General features: G+C 40.6%; 1 protein-coding gene across 3 annotated transcripts in view; it reads left to right on the top strand.

Annotated features, from left to right (window-relative positions):
- The window catches only part of Hs6st3 (heparan sulfate 6-O-sulfotransferase 3), a 732,300-nt gene that overhangs the window by 319,416 nt on the left and 398,013 nt on the right, over positions 1 to 14,871 (top strand). The gene's annotated exons all lie outside the window — the stretch shown is intronic.

Here is a 14,871-nt window from a genome sequence, read left to right on the forward strand (position 1 = left end):
GGCCTGTGAGGGATGGACAGACACTTGGAGGCAAAGTACTTGTGTAAAACCTGCAAATGCTCTGAACCTAGAAATGTCTGTCTCTTAGATTCCGGGACAGAATGACTGAAGAACACTACCAGGGAGATAACGATAATGAGGGAGCCAGAGTGGCCTTATGGGGGCAAAACAGGGACAGCTTCACAAGGGAGAGAGCATTTAAGCTGGAGAGTCAAAGCACTCCATGAACAATCTTTTAACTTGTTACATTTATCTATATCTGACATGTTTTGAGGAAGCTTTGAGTGGAAAAGCATACAGGCATGAGTCCAGTCCTAGAACTGAGTGCGGTCCTACAGAGCCTGATGACTGCCTAATGAGCATTCCTCTTACACTATGCTCACTGGGATTAGAAGACTTGAATTAAAGAGTCTTGTTCTTTATCATTGCATCTTCTATAGTGTCTTATTCACTGTCCAGGCTCAAATTCCTGGTCATTCATGTCTCCTGTTGTAAGAGCTCGACGGGTTCTGCCAGTAATTAGGCTCATGTGGTAAGTAAGTATGAAGGATGTTCCTCTGGCTGATATTTCAGGGCACAGAGTCAATTTCCAAATGTTTGCTGTTGTGCAACTAACACAAGATGAAGTACAGGTCAATAAAAGTAATGAATAGGAACTTCTATTTAGTACTCCTACCTTTCCCTAGGCCATGATAACCATCTCTCAGCAAATCATCTCTAATCTTTAAAAACAATCTGCACATAGTTCTAGCCCTGTTTCATGGGTAATGGAATTAGATGTCGGGAAGTAAACTGACTTACTCAGGGGTGTGAAGTCAGAAAATAACACAGAATCATAAGCAAAGTGCCATTGTCTGCACACAGGCTTTGCTATGTGCAGAAGCAAAAGCCAAACGTTTTTGGATGTGCAGGGATGAAGCCCACTGGGAATATGTCATATAGATGCCACATAGGATACACAGCTAAACATTTTAAAACATATTTCAGAAGTACTGTAATGTTAATCACTACTTATCCATGTCTGCATGGAGACAGACATTTCATCTCTCAGCCAAAGGAAAGAACCACCACAAAGAAGAACGGATTCTAATGCATATATACTACTTCTTCTATAAATCAAAATATTCAAAGATAACATGCACAAACCTACAGAGCAAGCAGTAACTTGTGAAAAACACACACACATACAAAAGAAAAAAAAAACATTGAAAGATTAAGAGACTCGCTGTAGCATAATATGATCAACTGTTGTAAATTAGTAAGGAAAGTGTATTATTCTGCAATTAAAAATAAGCAGAGGAATTGAGCAACTTTCCCAAGAAATCAAAACAGAAATGGAGCATTTGAAATCATGGACAACTTTCTTGATTCTCACGGAAGCAAAAGTTCAGCTGTGGTGAAATGGCTTTACCACCTGCCAGACAAGTAAGGATAACATGGGAAAAACAAAAACAGAAAAAACAAACAAACAAAAAAAAACCAAAAAAACCCCAAAAAACAAACAAACAAACAAAAAAAAACCAAAAAACAAACAAAAACAAAAACCCAAGCCTTTTCTGGGATAGGAAATGAAACAAAACATGATACTGTTCTCTTCCATTCATGGTGATACTTCTAAAAGTTAAAACTTTGAAAAATTCTGTTGTTGTTAATTGTGATTGTTGTTAGTCAAATCATTCCAGTTGCACCCAAGGGGATATTAGCCATATTTAGACATGATAGTTAATGGTATATAAAGTACCTAGTAACAGCTTAATGAGCAAATGGCACATGTGTAGAGAGTAATATTGCTTTGTTAAAATACTCATAGGCAAATAAGACTGAAATAAAAGGCATCATAATGATAATGCTTTAATTTCACAATGAAAAAAGTCTAGTTATAATATGAATGTTGTGTTTCTCAAATTTCTTACAACTTGGAAATCACTGAATTCTATAGGTTTAAAATATAATGACAGTGGTATGTTAAAATTTATTCTTTTGAATTCTGACTCTATAATGTGAAATGAGGGTTTTGAAATTTTTTTTATTATTCCTCTTTAACCTCAACATCAGAGGACTTAAAAAAAAATCCTTGGTGGAATTAGAGAAAAACAAAACAATGTGTGGTTCAATTTATTCCAGAAAGTATAATTAAATATATTCTAAAATAAATATTGTATGTTGATAGCTTAATCATGTTTAAGATCAATAGATCCATTTAGAAATGATTACTCTACAGTTCTAGCGTCTCAACTTTCAGCCCACTGTCCATCAGGATCTGGTAAACACTGAGAGAAATACATCTAAGCGAGCCCCAGAGGTGAGAAGAATTTTAAGGAAATGCTTAGGACTTTCATAAGCTGGGGTGGAGGAAACATCTCTTAGGGAAGAAGCTCGCACAGGCTGAGACGGCTAAGATGAGATGGCAGATTCAAGTGCAAGGATGTTGGATCCAATGAGTGTTTTGAGCAGATGGTGGGTGATGAGGCAAAGAAATGAATGAGGTTCAGATCCTGGCCCGGAAGGAGAATTCGTCTAGCAAGTACAGGAGGAAGAGTCGTACATGGGGCTAAATGTTAGAAAAACTACACAGCATCAAACTAGAAAACAGGTTAGCGGGAAAAGTATAGAGAATCGGAGGAAACAATCAGACGCTGCAAAACCCCAATGGAATTTGTGTTGAATGATGAGGATCTGAAGGAGGAAAGTGGCCATAGGGGTGGAGAGAGTGTGAGTCTGAAATACGAAAGGGTGGGAGAGACAACTCAGCTAGGTGTGGGGAATAAAGGAGAGGAACATGAACAGGATGCTTTCTATCAGTATCCCAAGGGTCAGGGTAAGCCCACTGGAGAAATGACTGAACTCTTTCAATGGTCCCTGAGAGGTTCTACCAGCTCCTGACCAATACAGATGCAGGTACTCACACCCAACCATCAGACTGTCCCTAATGGAAGAGCTAGGGAAAGGACTGAAGGAGCTGAAGGGAATTGCAACCCCATTGGAAGAACAATATTAACCAACCAGACCCCCCCAAAGCTCCCAGGGACTAAACCACCAACAAAAGAGTATATATGGAGGAATCCATGGCTCCAGATACATATGTAGCAGAGGATGGCCTTATCTGACATCAATGGAAGGAGAGGCTCTTGGACCTGTGGAGGCTTGATACTGCAGCATAGGGGGGTGCTTAGAGGAGTGAGGCAGGAAAGAGTGAGTGGGTGGGGGAGCACCCCCATAGAGGCAAAGGGAAGGAGGCAGAAGGAGATGGGAAGGGGGCTTGTGGAGGGATAACCTGGAAGGGGGTTATCATTTGAAATGTAAATGAATAAAATGATTAATAAAAAATATAATTACACAATTTCTTCCCTTACTTACCCCCTTCAACTTTTCCTCTTCCCATTCATCCCCTTGCAAATGTATGGCCTCTTTTTCCCTTAATTCCTATTATTACATACATATCAATGACTAGTTTGTGTGTGTGTATGTGACACATACACACACACACACACAGAGAGAGAGAGACAGACAGACAGACAGACAGACAGAGAAACAGACAGAGAGACAGAGACCAGAGACAGAGACAGAGACAGAGACAGGGTAAGTGACAGGGAGAGGGAAAAGGAGGGAATAAATATATAAATACAATCTGCTGCATCTGTTAGTGTTGTTCCTATAACTATGTTTTTAGGGCTAACCACTTTGTACTGGATAACACTTAGGGGCTCATCCCCGGGAAAGACGACTCCCCACCTCTCAGCAGTCAGTTCTTGTCTGTAACTCTTCATCTAGGGGTGAGAGTCCTGTGAGATTTCCCTGTCCATATTGGCATGTTAGCTGGCGTTAGCATCCCATGGCAGACTTCCTGGTCCTATGGCTCTTACAGTCTCTCTGTCCTCTTCCACCATGTTCCTTGAACCTTGAGTATAGAGGTTGTGTTTTAGGTGTATCCACTGGGGTTGGCTCTCCACTGTTGGTAGATTTCTTCATTTATCAGTTGTGGCTTTCTGTAATGGTCTCTGTCCATTGTAAAAAGAAGCCTCTTTGATGAGGGGTGAGCGCTACACTTGTCTGTGTATAGGAGTAAGTATTTCAAATGCAGCTAGGTTATACTGGCTTGGGAAAAAGGCAGTAGTGAGTCTTTCACAAGGATCCATGACCTCACCAACCATGGATACTTGGCTGGGTTACAGTACAAAGATTCAGTCCCTTCTCTTAAGTAGGCCTTAAGTCTAATTAGGCAGCGGTGTACTCGAAACATTGAATATCCAGATATGGGAACCCTTGGTCCTAAAGGCTTACTGTAATTCTAGCAGAGAGAGAACACTGACCTTTGGAGATGAAGGTTTATTTAAAAGATCCTTGGGTTCAAACAGTCACAATGCTCATAGTTAAGAGGAAGAGAAATCTGTGGAAAAGGAGCATTAGGGAGTAGAAAGAAAAAGAAGAAATTCTTATATTATAGAAGCAGGAGTAAAGAAACTAATGACAGTAAAAACTGTATCATAATCACAGAGAAATGAATGGAAAAATATTGAATGGATTACTTTTGGATTTTTTCTGATACTTCGTAGACACCGGATAAACACACTCAGTTTTAAACACCCTTTTAAAGAAATGGATTTCATTCGACTTAGACATTTCAAGTTCAATCTATGCATTAGCACTTCCTGCTGAAGGTCCTCTTTGGAGAGATGCTTCTGGGCACTGTTATCAGATAACATTGGTTTTAAATTGGATTTTGAGATGTGGCTTCAGACTCAGTATTGTCTTGTCTTCCTGGCAACAGTATCGCTCTTAGATGTGATTTCTTCAATTTCAGAATAGCGGCATTTTGTATCTGCAAGCAAAGTGAATGGATATAAATTACAAAGAAGAGAGAAAAAAATGTATTTTAACTGCAGAATGATCAGGAGAGCAACTGACACCCATGTCCTGTGTGGTCAGAAACAGAACTGGAGGTGGAAAAGAGAGAAAAGGCAATGCATTGAATTCAAGAATTTCAAACAATCCATTGATATTTACAAAACATTACACTTAATAATTTATGGGGGATATTGTGACAGAGTGATTTTTTTTTACTGCCACTTCTTTACTTTTTTAATATTTTTTATTACATATTTTCCTCAATTACATATCCAATGCTATCCCAAAAGTCCCCCATACCCTCCCCCCCACTTCCCTACCCACTCATTCCCCTTTTTTTTTTTGGCCCTGGCATTCCCCTGTACTTGGGCATATACAGTTTGCGTGTCCAATGGGCTTCGCTTTCCAGTGATGGCCGACTAGGCCATCTTTTGATACATATGCAGCTAGAGTCAAGAGCTCTGGGTACTGGTTAGTTCATAATGTTGTTCCACCTATAGAGTTGCAGATCCCTTTAGCTCCTTGGGTACTTTCTCTAGCTCCTCCATTGGGAGCCCTGTGATCCATCCAATAGCTGACTGTGAGCATCCACTTCTGTGTTTGCTAGGCCCCGGCATAGTCTCACAAGAGACAGCTACATCTGGGTCCTTTCGATAAAATCTTGCTAGTGTATGCAATGGTGTCAGTGTTTGGAAGCTGATTATGGGGTGGATCCCTGGATATGGCAGTCTCTAGATGGTCCATCCCCACTTTCTCCTCTATAAGTTTCAGTGTCTCTGGTTTTATGTGAAGTTCCTTGATCCACTTAGATTTGACCTTAGTACAAGGAGCTAGGTATGGATCAATTTGCATTCTTCTACATGATAACAACCAGTTGTGCCAGCACCATTTTTTGAAAATGGTGACAGAGTGATTTTTACTGGAATACCATTTAATAGGTATGGTATAGTCATTTACTCCATGAATGTTTTGTTGAATACTCAAGTAATATGTAAATTAAGTAATATTTGGCAAATGTTTAAGACTCGTATAGATAACATGTGCTGTTACCATTTTGTGTTTTGTGTTTTATTTCTTAAGATTTATTTAATAAATTTATTTCTTAATCAAATCTTTATCAAATTTATTTCTCAAGATGTGCAGCCATCATAAGTCTACAACCTTCCTGTGCACTGATGATGCAGAGACATTTCCTGTGAAGCTTTTGACTCCTCCCGCTGTCTAGTATTTGACTTAGCGAAATCCAAGATGAGAAACAGACCTTTGGCGCTTAGGTTCAGATCGTGAGTGCAGATCATGACTGCAATTGTGTTAAACACAAGCAGAAACGTGTTACGTAGATTAACCCGGATAGTAGGCAGATTCCTTTAGAGACTGGCAAACTGAAAAACAAGAACAAGGCTTTTAGAATCTTTACACCCACGCGGTGACTTCTACAGACTTTAGTACAGTCCTTAAGTTCTCAACTAATGGTCTGGTTCAGTCACAACTTAAATACGGTATTCTGAATGTGAGGATATATCATATGGATTTTTTAAAAATAGAAAATTTATCTTTGCCAGTTCCAAAGAAAGAAAATTATTTTGATGTAGTATATTAAATATTAAATGAAGCAATTATATCATTCCTGGTCCATTTAGAAGATTGTGATTTATAGTTTAACAGACTTTTATGTTACTTAGTCTGGTCTTTTAATTTTCATGTGCAAAATGTGAGATCCAGAGATATATAAGCATCAACAGAGGAACCCAGAGATGCACGAGGATCAAAATATGGACCCAGAGAGGTATAAGGACCATCTTAGCTAGCTTTGGAGTTTGATTTCGGCTCCAATTTCCTGATTCATTTCCTAGTGTTCTCTGACACACTCCCTAAATAGGCTGCATGTAATTGTACACAGGGAATCCGTTCATATTTAAAATCTAACCTTCATCTTCTAATGGTGTTTCTAGCTGGATAAATATGGGTTCTCATTTTGTACAAAATCTGACTTTGAGATATTTAAAGTATTCGTATTTTGGTAAATGCCTTTCCTAGAACCCTGCAAGAATTTGAGGAAAACTCTTTCCAGAAAGAGAAAAATATGACTTGAAGATGCAAATTTCTCCCTCAGCCCTTGTAATTATATTAGTCAATTGCTCAAGAAGGAAGCTTTCAAAATGGAATATTTTACACACAACTAAGTAAACAGAGGCTCAGACATTGCTGTTTTACAACTGTGGTTCTTTAGGCAATGGTGTGACCTGTGCCACCATCTTGAATCATCTCACAGGGTAACATTAATCAAAAAGTTATAGTTCCTCGGGGAATGTGCCTTGGTACATAATGTCGGGTACAGTTGAGCCGGGAGATGGTGATGAGCAGTCTTAGGGATCCATGAGGGAGCCCTGGAGCCCCTCCCTCATCTGTTGATGAAAGACATACAGGATAATGCAACTCTTAAGCCTCTGAGAGACCAGTGATGCACTTCTATTATCCACTTGCTAAGCCACAGCGATTTTCATTGCCCTTTGAAGGAAAGAAAAAGAATAAAGCGCTCTGCTCTTATTTGGAGTGAATGGCACACCATTTCAGAAGGCTCTCTTTGCTGCTCTTGCCTAATGAAGCAGTGGAGATACCATGTGAGTGGAATAGCCAGCACAGAGGGAGACAGGAGCAGCTTACATATTGGACTTGATGTGTGTGTTGGCACGGTGATGATCTGTGATTGGCTTTAGCACATAATGGCTGATTTTCTCTGTGGATCTTGCAAGGGAATCTTACTGGAAAAGACATGTTTCGTTTGTGTGACTTCCTTCTGTTATTGGCAGCCCTGCAAATGATCTGGAACAGGTGGGCATACCAATAAGCAAAGAATGTGCTCAATAGGCTGTCATCCTCCGCTTATCTCTTGTTGATGAAGATGCATACGGGGAGGATCATATTTGTACTTGATCTTGTGCTAGGAATCTGTAAAACGCTAACAAAATAAAGGAAGCAATTTCTCTTCCCTGGGTTAGTTGACTATTAAAATTGAGAATAATTTTCTTGCCGTTTCACAGTACAGTTTTTCATACTTGGAGTTCATCATGTAGGGTGGGAAAAGGAGAAGCAGTCTATCAAAAACAGATAAAGAAAAGCCACAGCACAGTCTGCTTTTCCTGCTATTTTGGATGATCAAGCTTGTGCTCAAATGAAATCATGACAGATTCATTTATATGAAATGGCCATTGCTGATCTCCTTGCCAGAAACTAGATTGCTTTTTTTACTTAGGAGCTTTGCAGATCAGTCCTTAGCTTCTTCAGTTAGTGGCATCATGGCACCTGCCCAAACTGACTCTTCGCATCCAGTTGGTATTGCCAATATCTTGGGATGCATGTGTTAAAGCATAGTCACATTCAACTGGAAAAAAAAAACCAAAAAACAAAAACAATCCTGTTAAGTGTTTTAATCACACACAGAGCTGGATTGGCTGATGTCCCAGGTAGACAGATATAAAAAGCTGGAATAGTAGAAATTTTGTCATCCACTGAAACAATGCTAGGAATGAGCAAACTCAATATTTCGGGAGACCTTTTCATTTCATAGCATCTGCTGCTACAGACCGTCTCTGAAGCACTTAAAGAATTTCTGCTGCTAGTTCTACAAGCCAAATTTATTGAACAACTGAACTCAATAAATGGATTGATCGGAGAACATAAAGGTATTAGACAGTTTCAGGGAAGAATCCTTCGGCGGAACAATAAACTTCCCAAGTACAGTTTTCGATGGCTCTCTCTCACACACTCCCATTGGCCCTCTGAGGGCTTGCCTGCTTGCTTATTGTTGGGGAGGCATGGGCCTCTTTCTTTTCTGCCTGCTCACACTCAGCGATTCTTAGCCAGGAGGCAGGCATTGGAAGAATTATTAGCAGAGAAATGAGCACAGTGTGCAGCTTTATTGTGCAGTTTGCTTCTGCTCTATCTTTATCCAGGTAAGAGCTGTTGGTGTCGAGTAGTGCATTAATACTCTCACTCAGTTACCGAGTGACTACTACCAGTAAGGTGCTCGTGTCAGGACCCAGGAGCTCCGAGCAAAACTGGCAGAGGTACCTGCCTTTGTGAGCCTAAATTCTGATGCAACATTATTCCTCCTTGCTAGCTGGGAAAAGCATAAGTGAATATAAAAACCCTGGGTTGTGCTACTGGTAGAGATCCTAGAGTTTGTGGACTTCCACATAATTTTTCAAATGGGCTTGCTCTTCTATCTTGTACTACTTTACTGGCTGCTGCTATCTACTGAATAAAGCCACATATGGATTGCAAGCACTGGTAAAGAATCCAATGTACTAAAAATGTCTATAATGCAATATTACTTATTATATAGCAATACACAGTGACTTAAATATATTGTACATGCATATATATTTACACATATGCATATATATGTTTTTATACAGAGAAGGTCTATTTTCATTATTCATAGCTGTTATGCTCTATGCAGTTTCCCTAATCTCTGAATTAGCGCATACCAATGTTTCTAGGGAGAATATTGGTTTAGTTCTTTGGGTCATGACATATCCATTTGCTGCTGAATACAAGACCTTGCTTCCTGTGTGTTTCTTTGCAGAGGTGCCTTACATAAATGTGTGCAATGATTAAGTGGCAGCACAGCTTCACTTGTACACAGGCGTGAATGAAGCCATGTAATGCAGATCTTTGCCCTAAGGCTCGTTTTTTGCCTTGGTGAGCTGGGGAAGATCAGACAACGATTTTAATACGACTCCTCACACCGCCTCCAATAGTAAAATTGCTAAGAGAAAGCTCAGGACTTCAGAAAACATGGCACTGAGTAGACTGTAAAGAGGACACTTGCTTTCAGAGTCAACTAATATATGGAGCCACGAGGAAAGCTGCTGATCTCTGTTGGGAAGATATACATCCACTAATTTACATTTATTTTTATTTCTTATTCTTTTTGTCACATTGAATATATGTCATGAGTGACCACAAAAGTGCTTTGGTGTTGCAAATAAATTTATTGGGTAAGTTATTTTACATAGAGGCAATCTACAAATCATGAAGATTGAGTCCAGCCCCCCTCTTTGTGTGTGTATAGTTGTAATTGTAGTTGTGATTATGTGCCTTTGGTCTTTTCCAGTGAGTTCTGAGCTTCATCTTTAAGAAGCTCTAGTACAAAGCCTGGAAATGGAATTTGAGGTTGTGAGCAAGGATAAGTCTGCTCCATTGCTGGGTTCCACCATGCAAACCTCCTCTCTGCCTGTTCCAGGCAAGTGTCATAAGAGTTGCATGGAGTTGGATGATTCAGCTATGACTCAAATGCTGCAAACACCGAGCAGGGGAAGAAATGGCTGGAGGAGGGGAGGCAAGTCGAGCCTGCAGGCACACAAGAAAATCAGCTAGGCAGCAGCAGGGCCATGCTCTCAGCTTCATGCTGGGTTCTGGCTTCTCAGCTGCAGTGCTGGGCTTCACTGAGTCATTCCATACCTCAGAAACCTTGTGGCCCCCACCTTGCAAAGATCAAACCTTTTCTTGCTGACTGGCTGTCCTTTTAAGGCAGGAGAGATGTGACCCATGTCTGTACCTCCAGAAGCCTGGAGCTTGGCACGGGGGCAAAGAGCGCCTCAATAACTGCCTCCGTGACTGATGGGCTGTCTTGAGGCTTTCTGCAGATCCTAAGTCCAACATTTCTGCTAGTGTCAATTGAATAGGCAGATGCCTGAAATCCCTTTATTGAGCAGAAAAGCCTTTTATTCTGTAATTATAGAGGAAAAGAAAAGATCATAAAAATATTCAGTGGTAACAATTTAGTATGAATGCTTTTCAGTTGAAGTATAATTAGTCAACAAATGTAAATCACTAATTATGAGTTTCTTTTCTGTTTTGATGTGAAGCCATGCTTCAAGTGTCTATGGCAAGAAGAGACCTTAGTACTAAAGCTGCATAAAAGTGTGGGAGAAAAGAAAGATCAGTTTGAAAAGTGGAACACAGGAAAGCAAAGCTGCCTATTTTGCATTTCATTGGACCTAGACAGAGAAGGCAGAGTGGTGAGGTATAGTTATGGCAGAACCAAAGGTATTTTGATGAGAGAGAAAAACAAAGAGAGGGAGGGGTGTGTAGACATGGATTTGCATAGAAGATCATGCTGTCTTTTGGAGAATGTCTCTTAAAGACTTAGTCCCTCCCCAGTTTGGAGCTATGGTAGAGCAGAGTAACCTCCTAAAAATCAGGGCATAATCAGAGGTCTTATATCCTTATAGGATACCTCCAGGGTATTGTGAGATCCAGTCTCTTCCTCGTGTTTCTTTTCTTCTCCTGGGAATGGAATATTCTACCAAATGCTTGGTCATGTATTAGCTCTTCAGTGACACAAAGCAAAGAAAGAACCATTGGATCAAGAGTTACAGCCTCTAAGACAGAAAGCCTGATAACCTAGTTCTTATGACAGCCATAGCTCAGAGTCACAAGCAGCCTGTGGACTTCTGCCCCAGCTGGGGCTTCAGTTTACACTTCCGAGTGGACTATAGCAGCCACCACACAGTGACTTTCTGCCTGTCCAATGGTCAGCTCTAGCTAATCTCACTCTGCATCGGCAGGGACTGTGTTTGGCATTTCTCCTGCTTACAAGGATTTCTATGGGAGAGTTGTGGTCCATCTTTGAAGACAATGAAAGAGAGTCATGTTTTTGGATTTGAGAAAGCTCTTGAGTGATGTCTGCCTTTCTAGGGTTCTCACCATCTTCTGTTATCTTATGTTTTAGTGACATTTGTGATATGTTGGATGTACCCTAACATGCCACTTACACGCACTCTAGTAGATGAGTCATTTCAATCTTGAAAATGTCTTTTACATACTTTGTCAGCTTGTTGAAGAGTCACACAATTTCTACATGGAGAACAAGTATTCATTCTGAAGTTGATCACCAATGGCCAGATGTGTTATAGAATCCATTCATGGACCTGTTTGTTATTCTTATTTCCTGTGCTGTGTATAGTAATATGATGGACAGGTATCTAATCACCCATTACCCCATTCCTGTCTTCATTTCCTGGGCAGAACATTTGCTCTGGAATATATATATTCTAGTGCAGCAAACATGAGACTCTTCCTGAGCATGGTACCCAGGCCTTCTATGATCTCATATCTGTGGTACTCAGTGGTGTGCAATTACTCAGTGGTGTGCACTTATTCAAATAAGTGACTTTCCTTCTCACTGCAACACTTGATGTCTTCACAAAGATGCTCAGATAGCCCAATGACTTTCTCTTGATTCTTAAATTCAATCTCCTTTCATGATTTCCTGGTCTTGTTCTCACGTGCTGCTGGTGCAGGTGTGCAACTCCACGCCTGGGCCTTAAGTTCTCTCTTTGTAGCCATGAGTAAAAGTGCTTCTAGCTCACTCTTCAAGTTTCCTTTCTGTTGCTGTGATTTAAAAATACTCTGATAGAAAGCAACCTGGGCAATGACAGGATTTATTTCATCTTACACTACTAAGTAACACTCCATCTTGAGGCAGGAACCATGGAACTCTGCTGCTGTCTCTATCACTCACTGATTTGCTTAGCTCTGTTTTGTGCAACCTGGGACTGCCTACATAGGGATGGTACTGCTCAGAGTGGGCCGTGGCTTCCTGAATCAATTAACAACCACCACCACAATCCCTCACAGACACACCATAGACAATCTGATTTGGGCAGTTCCTAACCTGAGGCTTCCACAGATGAGTTTAGGTTCTGTCTGACTGACCATTAAAGCTAGCCAGGGTGCTCACCAGGCAGCGTTGATGTCTTCTATCTTTGTGTTCCCATGGTATTTTTTAAAAACAGTTCTGACAAAAGAGTCGACATATTTATTTATTTGCAGATACATCCCCAAAGCCAGACTACACGCTCTCTGGGATTAAGAACAGTGTCTCTTCATCTTTACATGTCCAGTTTATACGTTTAATTATTGGGCACATAAATGTGGGTTTACCGAACAAAAGATGCTTTCATACTTTGGCTAATTTTCCTCACAATCCAGTTTTCCGTATCTTTAAATAATTTGTTTGATCGTTCATTCATGAAATAATTATCACCTCCTTCTGAATATGTTGTTGCACATTTCATGCTTTCCTGAATAACACTGATTTCTTTTTAACATTATTTATCTTAGAAGTTTTTTTTTTTTTTGTAATTAAAACAAAATTACAGTGCACTGCTAATCTGCACTCCTTGCCGTTCTGTGCACTCTTAGTCTCAGTGGGTAGGAGCTATGGCAGATGTACCACACACGCCTGGCTATGCTGTGTAATATGTTGGGCTGCATGCCCTCAGCCAGGGAGCCCACCCCAGCTATTCTGAATTATTGAGTTACTCAGCACATGTAGTTTGTCCTGTCATGGCCTCTGCGTCTCTTTGACCATATCTTGAGGAATAGTTTTACCAAGCAGAAGTATCATTTTGAATGGTGCAATATGAGGTTTCTATTGACTTGAAAGTTCTCCAAAAGATGTTCTAGAACATGTACAGCAATATGTCATGGTGTTAGGGACTGGTATAAATCCCTTGACTCTATGAAGGGTGCATATATATCATGGCAGAGTACAGTTCAACAGTTACAAATAGTGTCTGGAAGGAACTATGGCAGAAAGTATGTCATAATTTTGTGAGATTTTTGAAGAGTGATTGCCAGTGAGTGATGTATGGCCATGGGAACAAGGATTTAATGACTTCATGCCATGTGAATTGTAATGGAGCTAATAATTTTTTAGAACATGTATTTCTGAGAACTCAACCCAGCCTCCACTTCCTCTCGATGAGCTATGTATATATGCTTGAAATTATATGGAACTAATAAAACAAATAGTACGAGGGGCTCCAAGTAAGAAATCAGAAAGACATAACAATATAAAATAAAATTTCCCATTCATCCATGACTTTAAAAATCCATCTCTTGATTTTTCAATTGCTTTCTTAAGCTTCTAGCCCTACAGTATAATTTATTCAACACTAATGTAATAGAAGCAACATTCTTGCGTGCGGTCTGTGTGTGCGAGGGAATGCACAGTAGGCTGGTAGCCAGAAAGCCTCATTCACTCTTCTGTCTTTGCTCCTACTGTGCTGAGATTACAGGTCCTCGTGTAGCCGTGATCAGTTTGCAAGAGTGCAGTCCCATCATGGTAGGAAGACGTGGTAGTGGGAGTGGCAGCCAGCTGCAGCAGCTGAAGCGTGAGATGGTTATGTTGTACTGCCATTCAGGAAGACAAGAGCTATGGGAAGCGTGACTGACTCCTATCCATCAGCCCCACTGTCACCTTCCAGTGCCACCCAGTGGGTCTATCTGAAAAGATCTCATGGCTTTCCTCAATAGTGCCACCAGCCAGAAAACAAGTGTGTAACACAAGAGTTTGTGGGAGAACATTCTACACTGAAAGCACAGCAGTCAGTGTAGCTTGTTAGAAAAGGAGAAGAGAGGAAGCAATGATAATAACCAATATTGTCCTCAGGTTATGGGATAAAATGAATCGTGTGGTGTCTATCGGCTGAAGGCTGTGCTGCTGTCGGGGGAAGTGACCAACAAAGATGGTAAGGGAAGTGAACTCTCTGAGAAGGTGACATCAGGGCATCTGGCTGGAGTTACCCACCATGTGGGTTTCTATAAGGTGATAACCCAGAGAGAGGGATGAGCTGTTGCATCACAAATGTGTCTGCATGGGGAATAGCAATAGGGCCAACACTGAAGCAAAGCACAGACTGTTACTCGCCGGCCACTTTAGGGATCTTTCTTTATTCTACCTGTGGTGTCCACTTCAGAAGAGTGATTCATCTGACTCATGTATTGTTAGGATCAGTTTGGATTTGGGGCTAAGCTTAGACCAGAGTTGAAGAACAAAAGAGATGAGGGGACCCACGGTGGAGCTAATAGAGTGTTCCTTGTGCCTGTGTTTCCCAGACATTCCATTCCCTAAATATGCTATTAGAACTTGTCTCTGCTAATCCTACTTATCCATGTGTGCTAAATAATGTAAGTCTGTTATGCCAATTTTACACTTCATGAAGACTAGAT

Source organism: Mus musculus, chromosome 14 (assembly GCF_000001635.26).
Source record: "Mus musculus strain C57BL/6J chromosome 14, GRCm38.p6 C57BL/6J".
Classification (NCBI taxonomy): domain Eukaryota; kingdom Metazoa; phylum Chordata; class Mammalia; order Rodentia; family Muridae; genus Mus; species Mus musculus.